The sequence below is a fragment of the Bombina bombina genome, chromosome 9, assembly GCF_027579735.1.
Source record: "Bombina bombina isolate aBomBom1 chromosome 9, aBomBom1.pri, whole genome shotgun sequence".
NCBI lineage: Eukaryota > Metazoa > Chordata > Amphibia > Anura > Bombinatoridae > Bombina > Bombina bombina.
Genome location: NC_069507.1, coordinates 209,706,448 through 209,720,914, shown reverse-complemented (window position 1 = coordinate 209,720,914; position 14,467 = coordinate 209,706,448).

The following is a 14,467-nucleotide window of genomic DNA, read 5'->3' as shown; positions in this document are numbered from 1 at the left end:
AATTTGTTAAAGGGACATTTAAACATATCTTTTCCGTGATTAAGAAAGAGTGCACAATTAAAAAAATAAATAAATATGTATTTAAGTCTATTATCAAATTAGCACCATTCTCTTATGTTTAAAAGCAGGAAGGAAGTCTAAAGAGCTTGCACGAGTGTAAAGCACTATACAGCAGGAGGTTTGTAAAAATAATTTTTAACAATGTTATAAATTGTGTAAACACTTGTCATGTAGTGCTCCAAACTGTACAACATGATATAAGCCGTATAGTGCTCCAGACGTGCACGTTACCTACCTAGGTATGTTCTACAACAAACAATACCATGAAAACAAATTAAACGTGATAATAGAAGTAAATTCAAGACTTTATATTTTTTTAAAAAATATATATTTTCTATTTGAATCATGAAAGAAAAAAATGTGGGTTTTACAACCCTTTAGAATAGAGAGGTTGTTCAAAATGAAAAGATTATTCTATGACGGGAGCTATCCAAGGTGCTGAATCTTCCATGTATTCACATTGTTGTGCTTCATAATCAAATTTGCTTTATATTTATTGTTGAACAGCATACCTATATAGGCTCAGGAGAAGAAATGTACTGCTGGGAGCAGGCTGGTGGTTGCACATACCTTGTGCAGTGCAGCTCCTAAATCTACTCTTTAACAAAGGATAGCACGTGATAAAAGTGAAATGGAAAGTTAGCTTTACTGTCCTTTTAAAAGGCTTTCACTAATTATTTATTTATTTATTTATTTATAAAATACAGGAAATATCCTTCATATCAGTTGTAAGAACTGTACAGTAAAACAGTGCAGGGAGCACAAGAATACTGAGATACTGCTACAAAAAGGGCTGCTAAAATGAGAAGCTGGGATTTAATATATGATAATCTTTTTTTTTGTACTCTGATAGAAAACAAAGTAATCGTTTTTAATCCAAAGATAAAAGTTAGATTGTTTCTTTACCCTGGTGCTTCAACCCAATAGCCTAGAGCTAAAATCATATTAACAACTAATCAATTTGATCTCTAACCTTCCGCATCAAACCGTTTTTTTCAATGATTATGGGGGAGAGTTGCTCAGATGCTGCAACCAAATGAATATTAAAACTACATTTACATTTCCCTTGTGGTTGAAGACATGACTACCTCATTGGCGCCAACTGTAAGATTCAAAGATGTTAATAAAAACCTGTAGGGAATAAATACATTAATTACAGGTTCAAAATTATGCCAGCAAAGAAAAATACTGGAAAGACTAACACAATTATTTATTAAAGCCGCATTCTCCATTCTAAAAGATGCCAATCAGCAGTCACAGCACCATGATATGTCTTGTTCTAAATGTACAATGCATCTTCATCGTGTACATTAAATATTAAAGGGGTACAGAGGTTAAAATTTTATTGTGTATAGGTGCATTTCAATTTGAAATAGAAGCATTTTTGCATTATACTTCTATTTCCAAAAATGCACTACACCTTCTCAGTCAGCGGTGGCTTGTATGACACAAATTAAGTCTTCACAGACCACACCACAGTCAGCTCTCTGAACCTGAAAGGGAAAGGTCAAGGTCAAAACTAAAATGGGCATGGGTGACTTTCAGTTTACAATAGAAGCATTTTTGCAGTATAATTCCATTAGCAAAAATGCTTCTAGTAAAAGATATTACTGTTTTCCAGCGGCATATGCACATATCCTGTGAGGGTCCAAGCACCAGTATTTAAACACTATGGGGTATATTTATTAAGCTCAGTATGCGTATCCAACATGCAGATGTTAGTGCGCCTTCGCTATCCGACATGCAGACATTAGTGCGCCCGAGCTATCGGACATGCAGACATTAGTGCACCCTAAACAGTTGCTCAAGTACAAAAAATAAGTTAGGACTTATTGAGTGAAAAAACATAATTTATGTAAGAACTTACCTGATAAATTCATTTCTTTCATATTGGCAAGAGTCCATGAGCTAGTGACGTATGAGATACACAATCCTACCAGGAGGGGCAAAGTTTCCCAAACCTCAAAATGCCTATAAATAAACCCCAGTCCCCCACCACACCCACAATTCAGTTTAACGAATAGCCAAGAAGTGGGGTGATAAAGAAAGGAGTAAAAAGCATCAACAAGGGAATTTGGAAATAATTGTGCTTTATACAAAAAATCATAACCACCATAAAAAGGGTGGGCCTCATAGACTCTTGCCAATATTAAAGAAATTAATTTATCAGGTAAGTTCTTACATAAATTATGTTTTTTTTCATGTAATTGGCAAGAGTCCATGAGCTAGTGACGTATGGGATAGCAATACCCAACAACTCCAAACAAGAGTCACTAGAGAGGGAGGGATAAAATAAAAACAGCCATTTTCGGCTGAAAAAATAAATCCACAACCCAAATTATGAGTTTTAATCTCATAAAGGAAAGGAAAAAACTTAAATCAGAAGCAGAAGAATCAAACTGAAACAGCTGCCTGAAGAACTTTTCTACCAAAAACTGCTTCCGAAGAAGCAAATACATCAAAATGGTAGAATTTAGTAAATGTATGCAAAGAAGACCAAGTTGCAGCTTTGCAAATCTGATCAACTGAAGCTTCATTCTTAAAAGCCCACGAAGTGGAGACTGATCTAGTAGAATGAGCTGTAATTCTCTGAGGCGGGGCTTGACCCAACTCCAAATAAGCTTGATTAATCAAAAGCTTTAACCACGAAGTCAAGGAAACGGCAGAAGCCTTTTGACCTTTCCTGGAACCAGAAAAGATAACAAATAGACTAGAAGTCTTCCTGAAATCTTTAGTGGCTTCAACATAATATTTCAAAGCTCTTACCACATCCAAAGAATGTAAAGATCTCTCCAAAGAATTCTTAGGATTAGGACACAAAGAAGGAACAACAATTTCTCTATTAATGTTGTTAGAATTTACAACCTTAGTAAGAATTTAAATGAAGTCTGCAAAACTGCTTTATCCTGATGAAAAATCAGAAAAGGAGATTCACAAGAGAGAGCTGATAATTCAGAAACTCTTCTAGCAGAAGAGATGGCCAAAAGAAACAACACTTTCCAAGAAAGTATTTTAATGTCCAAAGAATGCATAGGCTCAAATGGAGGAGCCTGTAAAGCCTTCAAAACTAAATTAAGACTCCAAGGAGGAGAGATTGATTTAATGACAGGCTTGATACGAACCAAAGCCTGCACAAAACAATGAATATCAGGAAGTTTAGCAATCTTTCTGTGAAATAAGACAGAAAGAGCAGAGATTTGTCCTTTCAAAGAACTTGCAGACAAACCTTTATCCAAACCATCCTGAAGAAACTGTAAAATTCTAGGAATTCTAAAAGAATGCCAAGAGAATTTATGAGAGGAACACCATGAAATGTAAGTCTTCCAGACTTGATAATAAATATTTCTAGAAACAAATTTATGAACCTGCAACATAGTATTTATCACAGAGTCAGAAAAGCCTCTATGACAAAGCACTAAGGCATCTATTTATCAAGCCATCAACCGCAAATACGCTGGAATTCCGCAGCATATTTGTGGTGAGCCTGATTCGCCTTAGTTATCAAACCCTACAAACCGGCAAAAGTAGAATTTGGTGAGGTAACATATGATCCGCTGGACTCAGTCTGACACAGATCGATGCTTATGTCACTACAGATGTTCCAAACGCAAGTTCGGCACAATCTGACTACTTTTGTAAGTTATCAAATTACTACCAGATACGCTCGCCACTATTCCTGCCCAGCGTACCTGGTTTTCAATCCGCCACCCTGGAAGCGGCGGATGCCATAGGAATCAATGGGAGTCGGAAAGCAGTGAAAGCTCATGTTAGCTGCTGCCCGATATCCCATTGATTCCTATGGGAATGTTTACACCTAACACCCTAACATGTACCCCGAGTCTAAACACCCCTAATCTGCCCTTCCCTACACCGCTGCCACCTAAATTATACTTATTAACCCCTAATCTGCCGTCCCTACACCGCCGCCACCTAAATAAAAGTTATTAACCCCTATCCCGCCGCTCCCGGACCCCGCCGCAACTAAATAAACTTATTAACCCCTAAACCGCCACTCCCGGAGCCCACCGCAACTAAATAAACATATTAACCCCTAAACCGCTGCTCCTGGAGCCCACCGCAACTAAATAAACTTATTTACCCATAAACCGCCGCTCCCGGAGCCCACCGCAACTAAATAAACTTATTAACACCTAAACCGCCACTCCCGGAGCCCACCGCCACCTACATTATACTTATTAACTCCCCCCCCTACACCGCCACCACCTACCTACATTTATTAACCCCTAATCTGCCGTCCCCAATGTCGCCACCGCTATATTAAATTTATTAACCACTAAACCTAAGTCTAACCCTAACCCTAAAACCCCCTAACTTAAATATAATTTAAATAAATCTAAATAAATATTCCTAGCATTAAATAAATTATTCCTATTTAAAACTAAATACTTACCTAAAAAATAAACCCTAAGCTAGCTACAATATAACTAATAGTTACATTGTAGCTATCTTAGGGTTTATATTTATTTTATAGGCAACTTTGTTTTTATTTTAACTAGGTAGAATATTTATTAAATAGTTATTAACTATTTAATAACTTCCTAGTTAAAATAAATACAAATATACCTGTAAAATAAAACCTAACCTAAGTTACCATTACACCTAACACTACACTATAATTAAATAAGTTCCCTAAACTAAATACAATTAAATACAATTAAAAAAAATTATCTTAAGTACAAAAAAAACACTAAATTAAAGAAAATAATAAACAAAGTACAAGATTTTTAAACTAATTACACCTAATCTAATCCCCCTGACAAAATAAAAAAAAAATTTAAAAAAAAGAAAAGCCCTACCCTACACTAAATTACAAATAGCCCTTAAAAGGGCCTTTTGCGGGGCATTGCCCCAAAGTAATAAGCTCTTTTACCTTAAAAAAAAAAATACAACCCCCCCAACATTAAAACCCACCACCCACACAACCAACCCTACTCTAAAACCCACCCAATCCCCCCTTAAAAAAACCTAACACTAACCCCTTGAAGATCACTCTACCTTGAGAAGTCTTCACCCAACCAGGCCGAAGTCCTCAACGAAGCCGGCAGAAGTGGTCCTCCAGATGGGCAGAAGTCTTCATCCAGGCGGCATCTTCTATCTTCATCCATCCTTTGCGGAGCGGGTCCATCTTCAAGACATCCGACGCGGAGCATCCTCTTCTGACGACGGCGACTGAAGAATGAAGGTTCCTTTAAGTGACATCATCCAAGATGGCGTCCCTTCAATTCCGATTGGCTGATAGAATTCTATCAGCCAATCGTAATTAAGGTAGGAAAAATCCTATTAGCTGATGCAATCAGCCAATAGGATTGAAGTTCAATCCTATTGGCTGATCCAATCAGCCAATAGGTTTGAGTTCGCATTCTATTGGCTGATTGGAACAGCCAATAGAATGTGAGCTCAATCCTATTGGCTGATTGCATCAGTCAATAGGATATTTCCTACCTTAATTCCGATTGGCTGATAGAATTCTATCAGCCAATCGGAATTGAAGGGATGCCATCTTGGATGACGTCACTTAAAGGAACCTTCATTCTTCAGTCGCCGTTGTCAGAAGAGGATGCTCCGCGTTGGATGTCTTGAAGATGGAGCCGCTCCGCACCGGATGGATGAAGATAGAAGGGCTATTTGTAATTTAGTGTAGTGTAGGGCTTTTTTTATTTTGGGGGGCTTTTTTATTTTGTTAGGGGGATTAGATTAGGTGTAATTAGTTTAAAAATATTGTACTTTGTTTATTATTTTCTGTAATTTAGTGGGGGGGTTTTGTACTTTAGATAAAAAAATTTAATTGTATTTAATTGTATTTAGTTTAGGGAATTTATTTAATTATAGTGTAGTGTTAGGTGTAATTGTAACTTAGGTTAGGTTTTATTTTACAGGTATATTTGTATTTATTTTAATTAGGAAGTTATTAAATAGTTAATATCTATTTAATAACTATTCTACCTAGTTAAAATAAATACAAAGTTGCCTGTAAAATAAATATAAACCCTAAGATAGCTGCAATGTAACTATTAGTTATATTGTAGCTAGCTTAGGATTTATTTTATAGGTAAGCATGGCGGCGGTATAGGGGGGGACAAATTAGGGGTTAATAAGTATAATGTAGGTGGCGGTGGGCTCCGGGAGAGGCGGTTTAGGGGTTAATAATTGTATTTAGTTGCAGCAGGGTCTGTGAGCGGCGGTTTAGGGGTTAATACATTTATTAGAGTTGCGGTGGGCTCCGGGAGCGGCGGTATAGGGGGTAAACAGCATAGTATAGTGTGGGTGTTTAGTGACAGGGTACCAAGAAAGCTATAAAAAAGCCGAAGAGCAGCAAGATCGCACCGTACTTGGTGCGCAGCTTTTTGACAGCTTTTTTGATCATTTTGGAGAACGTATTCAGATCCGAGTCAGCGATGTTAGGCGATCTTAGGTGAGCGTATTTGTGCCGGCGAAGGCAAGAAAGTCGATGCTTTGATAAATAGATGCCTAAGTGTTCAATTTCCATACCATCAAATTCAATGATTTGAGATCCTGATGGAAAAACAGACCTTGAGAAGCGGCAAAGGTTGGCAACTGGACATCCGAACTAGATCTGCATACCAAAACCTGTGAGGCCATGCTGAAGCCACTAGCAGCACAAACGATTGTTCCATGATGATCTTGGAGATCACTCTCGGAAGAAGAACTAGAGGCGGGAAAATATAAGCAGGTTGATAACACCAAGGAAGTGTCAACGCATCCACTGCTTCTGCCTGAGGATCCCTGGACCTGGACAGGTACCTGGGAAGTTTCTTGTTTAGATGAGATGCCATCAGATCTATTTCTGGAAGACCCCACATCTGAACAACTTGAGAAAACACATCTGGATAGAGAGACCACTCTCCTGGATGTAAAGTCTGACGACTGAGGTAATCCGCTTCCCAATTGTCTATACCTGGGATATGAACCGCAGAAATTAGACAGGAGCTGGATACCGGCCAAACAAGTATCCGAGATACTTCTTTCATAGCTTGAGGACTGTAAGTCCCACCCTGATGATTGACATATGCCACAGTTTGTCTGTATGAAAACAAATAAACGGTTCGCTCCTCAATAGAGGCCAAAACTGAAGAGCCCTGAGAATCACACAGAGTTCCAAAATATTTATTGGTAATCTCACCTCTTGAGATTTCAAAACCCCTTGTACTGTCAGAGATCCCCAAACAGCTCCCCAACCTGAAAGACTTGCATCTGTTGTGATCACAATCCAGGTTGGATGAACGAAAGAGGCCCCTAGAATAATGCGATGGGGATCTAACCACCAAGTCAGAGATAGTCGAACATTGGGATTTAAGGATATTAATTGTGATATCCTTGTATAATCCCTGCACCATTGGTTCAGCATACAAAGCTGGAGAGGTCTCATATGAAAACGAGCAAAAGGGATTGCGTCCGATGCTGCAGTCATGAGACCTAAAACTTCGATACACATAGCTACTGAAGGGAATGACTGAGACTGAAAGTTCCGACAGGCTGCAACCAATTTCAAATGTCTCTTGTCTGTTATCTGGAAACCTAAAAAGGTGACCCTTGTCTGAGGAATCAAGGAACTTTTTGGTAAATTGATCCTCCAACCATGTCTTTGAAGAAACAACACTAGATTCTGCAGAATGTAAAGACTGAGCTAGTACCAAGATATCGTCCAAATAAGGAAACACCACAATACCCTGCTCTCTGATCACAGAGAGTAGGGCACCGAGAACCTTTAAAAAGATGCTTGGAGCTGTCGCTAGGCCAAAAGGAAGAGCAACAAATTGGTAATGCTTGTCTAGAAAAGAGAATCTCAGGAACTGAAAGTGATCTGGATGAATCGGAATATGAAGATATGCATCCTGTAAGTCTATTGTGGACATATAATGCCCTTGCTGAACAAAAGGCAGAATAGTCCTTATAGTCACCATTTTGAAAGATGGTACTCAAAATTTTTAGATCCAAAACTGGTCTGAATGAATTTTCTTTCTTTGGGACAATGAATAGATAAAACCCCAGACCCTGTTCCTGAAACGGAACTGGCATGATTACCCCTGATAACTCCAAATCTGAAACACACTTCAGGAAAGCCTGAGCCTTTACTGGGTTTGCTGGAATGCGTGAGAGAAAAAATGTTCTCACAGGCGGTCTTACTCTGAATCCATTGATTATGGACCGAATTGATCCAAACAACTTTGAAAAATCTTAATCTGCCCCCTACCAGCTGAGCTGGAATGAGGGCCACACCTTCATGTGGATTTGGGGGCTGGCTTTGTTCTCTTAAATTGCTTGGATTTATTCCAATTTGAGGAAGGTTTCCAATTGGAAACAGATTCCTTGGTGGAAGGATTAGGTTTCTGTTCCTTATTTTCTTGAAAGGAACAAAAACGGTTAGAAGCTTTAAATTTACCCTTAGGTCTTTTATCCTGAGGCAAAAAAACTCCCTTTTCCCCCCAGTGATGGTTGAAATTATTGAATCCAACTGAGAGCCAAATAATTTATTACCTTGGAAAGAAAGAGATAGCAATCTGGACTTAGAAGTCATGTCAGCATTCCAGGTTAGAAGCTTTAAATTTACCCTTAGGTCTTTTATCCTGAGGCAAAAAAAACTCCCTTTTCCCCCCAGTGATGGTTGAAATTATTGAATCCAACTGAGAGCCAAATAATTTATTACCTTGGAAAGAAAGAGATAGCAATCTGGACTTAGAAGTCATGTCAGCATTCCAAGATTTAAGCCACAAAGCTCTTCTAGCTAAAATAGCTAAAGACATAGATTTAACATAAATTTTGATTATATCAAAAATGGCATCACAAATTAAATGATTAGAATGTTAAAGCAAGTGAACAATGGTAGACAAATCAGAATCCAATTCTTGTTGTGCTAAATGTTCCAACCAAAAAGTTGATGCAGCTGCAACATCATCCAAAGAAATTGCAGGCCTGAGAAGATGACCTGAATATAAATAAGCTTTCCTTAGATAAGATTCAAGTTTCCTATCTAAAGGATCTTTAAAAGAAGTACTATCTTCCATAGGAATAGTAGTACGTTTAGCAAGAGTAGAGATAGCCCCATCAACTTTGGGGATCTTTTCCCAAAACTCTAAAGAAACTGCTGGCAAAGGATACAATTTTTTAAACCTTGAAGAAGGAATAAAAGAAGTACCAGGCCTATTCCATTCCTTAGAAATCATATCAGAAATAGCATCAGGAACTAGAAAAACCTCTGGAATAACCACAGGAGGTTTATAAACAGAATTTAGACGTTTACTAGTTTTAATATCAAGAGGACTAGTTTCCTCCATATCCAATGTAATCAACACTTCTTTTAACAAAGAACGAATATACTCCATTTTAAATAAATAAGAAGATTTGTCAGTGTCAATATCTGAGGCAGGATCTTCTGAATCAGATAGATCCCCATCAGAGAAGGATAAATCAGCATATTGCCGGTCATTTGAAATGTCATCAACTTTATGAGAAGTTTTAAAAGACCTTTTACGTTTATTAGAAGGCGGGATGGCAGACAAAGCCTTCTGAATCCAATCAGAAATAAATTCTTTTAAATTTACAGGTATATCTTGTGCATTAGATGTCGAAGGAACAGCAACAGGTAATGAACTGCTACGATGGATACATTCTCTGCATGTAAAAGTTTATCATGACAACTATTACAAACCACAGCAGGAGATATAACCTCCACAAGTTTACAACAAATGCACTTAGCTTTGGTAGAACTGTTATCAGGCAGCAGGGATCCAACAGAGACTTCTGAGACAGGATCAGATTGAGACATCTTGCAAATGTAAGAGAAAAAAACAACATATAAAGCAAAATTATCAATTTCCTTGTATGGCAGTTTTAGGAATGGGAAAAAAATGCAAACAGCATAGCCCTCTGATAGAGAAAAAAGGTAAGAGGCATATAGGAACGGGGTCTTAAATAATAAAAAATATTTGGCGCACAACAGAAAAAAAAATTTTGGTGCCAAAAAGGTCCGGAATGACACACTCGCATCACGGATGACACAACCTTGTGAAGGACTCGGCATCAACTAAGACGCCGGAAATTACAAATTTGCGTCAACGAACATAACTTCACGCCAAAAAAATCTCGTGCCAAGAATGACGCAATAAACTTTGGCATTTTGCGCCCTCGCGAGCCTAATTCTGCCTGTGAATTTAAAAGACAATCAATTGAAAAAAAGACTAAACCCCAGGTAAGAATTTTTTTTTGGTTTCCCTAAAAAAACATTTCCCAGATATGAAACTGACAGTCTGCCAAAGGAAATATATTGAAACCTGAATCATGACAATATATAAGTACAATACATATATTTAGAACTTTATATAAATACATAAAGTGCCAAACCATAGCTGAGAGTGTCTTAATTAATAAAAGCATACTTACTAAAATACACCCATCCACATGTAGCAGATAGCCAAACCAGTATTGAAACGGTTATCAGTAGAGGTAATGGAATATGAGTGTATATCGTTGATCTGAAAAGGGAGGTAGGAGATGAATCTCTACGACCGATAACAGAAAACCTATGAAATAGATCCCCCGTCAGGAAAACCATTGCATTCAATAGGTGATACTCCCTTCACATCCCTCTGACATTCACTGTACTCTGAGAGGAATCGGGCTTCAAAATGCTGAGAAGTGCATATCAACGTAGAAATCTTAGCACAAACTTACTTCACCACCTCCATAGGAGGCAAAGTTTGTAAAAACTGAATTGTGGGTGTGGTGAGGGGTGTATTTATAGGCATTTTGAGGTTTGGGGAACTTTGCCCCTCCTGGTAGGATTGTATATCCCATACGTTACTAGCTCATGGACTCTTGCCAATTACATGAAAGAAATAGAAGTGCTATTGATTGCACTCAACTGATGTTAATGCCAGTATTTTTTAACCTTAATAATTAGAATAATTTCTCATTTGCAGTTTTAGTGCTCATGTATTTCGTCAAACAGATTATTTGATAAACCTTAAGGCAAGTCAATCATACCTCCAGTACTGATGCGTTCCAAAAAAACTGGAAATTATACAGATTAAACCCCCTCACTGCCAACACAACCTGAAATACACTACAGGGCAATATAAAGCAATTTCCTTTGGCAGTAAATGCTTGATAACCTCTTCAAAGAAAAGTAATTAACTGAGGCCTAGATTTGGAGTTCGGCGGTAGCCGTCAAAACCAGCGTTAGAGGCTCCTAACGCTGGTTTTGGCCGCCCGCTGGTATTTGGAGTCAGTGATTAAAGGGTCTAACGCTCACTTTTCAGCCGCGACTTTTCCATACCGCAGATCCCCCTACGCCATTTGCGTATCCTATCTTTTCAATGGGATCTTTCTAACGCCGGTATTTAGAGTCGTTTCTGAAGTGAGCGTTAGAGCTCTAACGACAAGATTCCAGCCGCCTGAAAATAGCAGGAGTTAAGAGCTTTCTGGCTAACGCCGGTTTATAAAGCTCTTAACTACTGTACCCTAAAGTACACTAACACCCATAAACTACCTATGTACCCCTAAACCGAGGTCCCCCCCACACCGCCGCCACTCGATTAAAATTTTTAACCCCTAATCTGCCGACCGCCACCTACGTTATATTTATGTACCCCTAATCTGCTGCCCCTAACCCCGCCGACCCCTATATTATATTTATTAACCCCTAACCTGCCCCCCACAATGTCGCCGCCAGCTACTTACAATAATTAACCCCTAATCTTCCGACCGCAAATCGCCGCCACCTACGTTATCCCTATGTACCCCTAATCTGCTGCCCCTAACATCGCCGACCCCTATATTATATTTATTAACCCCTAATCTGCCCCCCTCAACGTCGCCGACACCTGCCTACACTTATTAACCCCTAATCTGCCGAGCGGACCTGAGCGCTACTATAATAAATGTATTAACCCCTAATCCGCCTCACTAACCCTATCATAAATAGTATTAACCCCTAATCTGCCCTCCCTAACATCGCCGACACCTACCTTCAATTATTAACCCCTAATCTGCCGACCGGAGCTCACCGCTATTCTAATAAATGTATTAACCCCTAAAGCTAAGTCTAACCCTAACACTAACACCCCCCTAAGTTAAATATAATTTTTATCTAACGAAATAAATTAACTCTTATTAAATAAATGATTCCTATTTAAAGCTAAATACTTACCTGTAAAATAAATCCTAATATAGCTACAATATAAATTATAATTATATTATAGCTATTTTAGGATTAATATTTATTTTACAGGCAACTTTGTAATTATTTTAACCAGGTACAATAGCTATTAAATAGTTAAGAACTATTTAATAGTTACCTAGTTAAAATAATAACAAATTTACCTGTAAAATAAATCCTAACCTAAGTTATAATTAAACCTAACACTACCCTATCAATAAAATAATTAAATAAACTACCTACAATTACCTACAATTAACCTAACACTACACTATCAATAAATTAATTAAACACAATTCCTACAAATAAATACAATTAAATAAACTAGCTAAAGTACAAAAAATAAAAAAGAACTAAGTTACAGAAAATAAAAAAATATTTACAAACATAAGAAAAATATTACAACAATTTTAAACTAATTACACCTACTCTAAGCCCCCTAATAAAATAACAAAGCCCCCCAAAATAAAAAATTCCCTACCCTATTCTAAATTAAAAAAGTTACAAGCTCTTTTACCTTACCAGCCCTGAACAGGGCCCTTTGCGGGGCATGCCCCAAGAAAATCAGCTCTTTTGCCTGTAAAAAAAAACATACAATACCCCCCCCCAACATTACAACCCACCACCCACATACCCCTAATCTAACCCAAACCCCCCTTAAATAAACCTAACACTAATCCCCTGAAGATCTTCCTACCTTGTCTTCACCATCCAGGTATCACCGATCCGTCCTGGCTCCAAGATCTTCATCCAACCCAAGCGGGGGTTGGCGATCCATAATCCGGTGCTCCAAAGTCTTCCTCCTATCCGGCAAGAAGAGGACATCCGGACCGGCAAACATCTTCTCCAAGCGGCATCTTCGATCTTCTTCCATCCGGTGCGGAGCGGGTCCATCTTGAAGCAGGCGACGCGGATCCATCCTCTTCTTCCGATGTCTCCCGACTAATGACGGTTCCTTTAAGGGACGTCATCCAAGATGGCGTCCCTCGAATTCCGATTGGCTGATAGGATTCTATCAGCCAATCGGAATTAAGGTAGGAATATTCTGATTGGCTGATGGAATCAGCCAATCAGAATCAAGTTCAATCCGATTGGCTGATCCAATCAGCCAATCAGATTGAGCTCGCATTCTATTGGCTGTTCCGATCAGCCAATAGAATGCAAGCTCAATCTGATTGGCTGATTGGATCAGCCAATCGGATTGAACTTGATTCTGATTGGCTGATTCCATCAGCCAATCAGAAAATTCCTACCTTAATTCCGATTGGCTGATAGAATCCTATCAGCCAATCGGAATTCGAGGGACGCCATCTTGGATGACGTCCCTTAAAGGAACCGTCATTAGTCGGGAGACATCGGAAGAAGAGGATGGATCCGCGTCGCCTGCTTCAAGATGGACCCGCTCCGCACCGGATGGAAGAAGATCGAAGATGCCGCTTGGAGAAGATGTTTGCCGGTCCGGATGTCCTCTTCTTGCCGGATAGGAGGAAGACTTTGGAGCACCGGATTATGGATCGCCAACCCCCGCTTGGGTTGGATGAAGATCTTGGAGCCAGGACGGATCGGTGATACCTGGATGGTGAAGACAAGGTAGGAAGATCTTCAGGGGATTAGTGTTAGGTTTATTTAAGGGGGGTTTGGGTTAGATTAGGGGTATGTGGGTGGTGGGTTGTAATGTTGGGGGGGGGGTATTGTATGTTTTTTTTTACAGGCAAAAGAGCTGATTTTCTTGGGGCATGCCCCGCAAAGGGCCCTGTTCAGGGCTGGTAAGGTAAAAGAGCTTGTAACTTTTTTAATTTAGAATAGGGTAGGGAATTTTTTATTTTGGGGGGCTTTGTTATTTTATTAGGGGGCTTAGAGTAGGTGTAATTAGTTTAAAATTGTTGTAATATTTTTCTTATGTTTGTAAATATTTTTTTATTTTCTGTAACTTAGTTCTTTTTTATTTTTTGTACTTTAGCTAGTTTATTTAATTGTATTTATTTGTAGGAATTGTGTTTAATTAATTTATTGATAGTGTAGTGTTAGGTTAATTGTAGGTAATTGTAGGTAGTTTATTTAATTATTTTATTGATAGGGTAGTGTTAGGTTTAATTATAACTTAGGTTAGGATTTATTTTACAGGTAAATTTGTTATTATTTTAACTAGGTAACTATTAAATAGTTCTTAACTATTTAATAGCTATTGTACCTGGTTAAAATAATTACAAA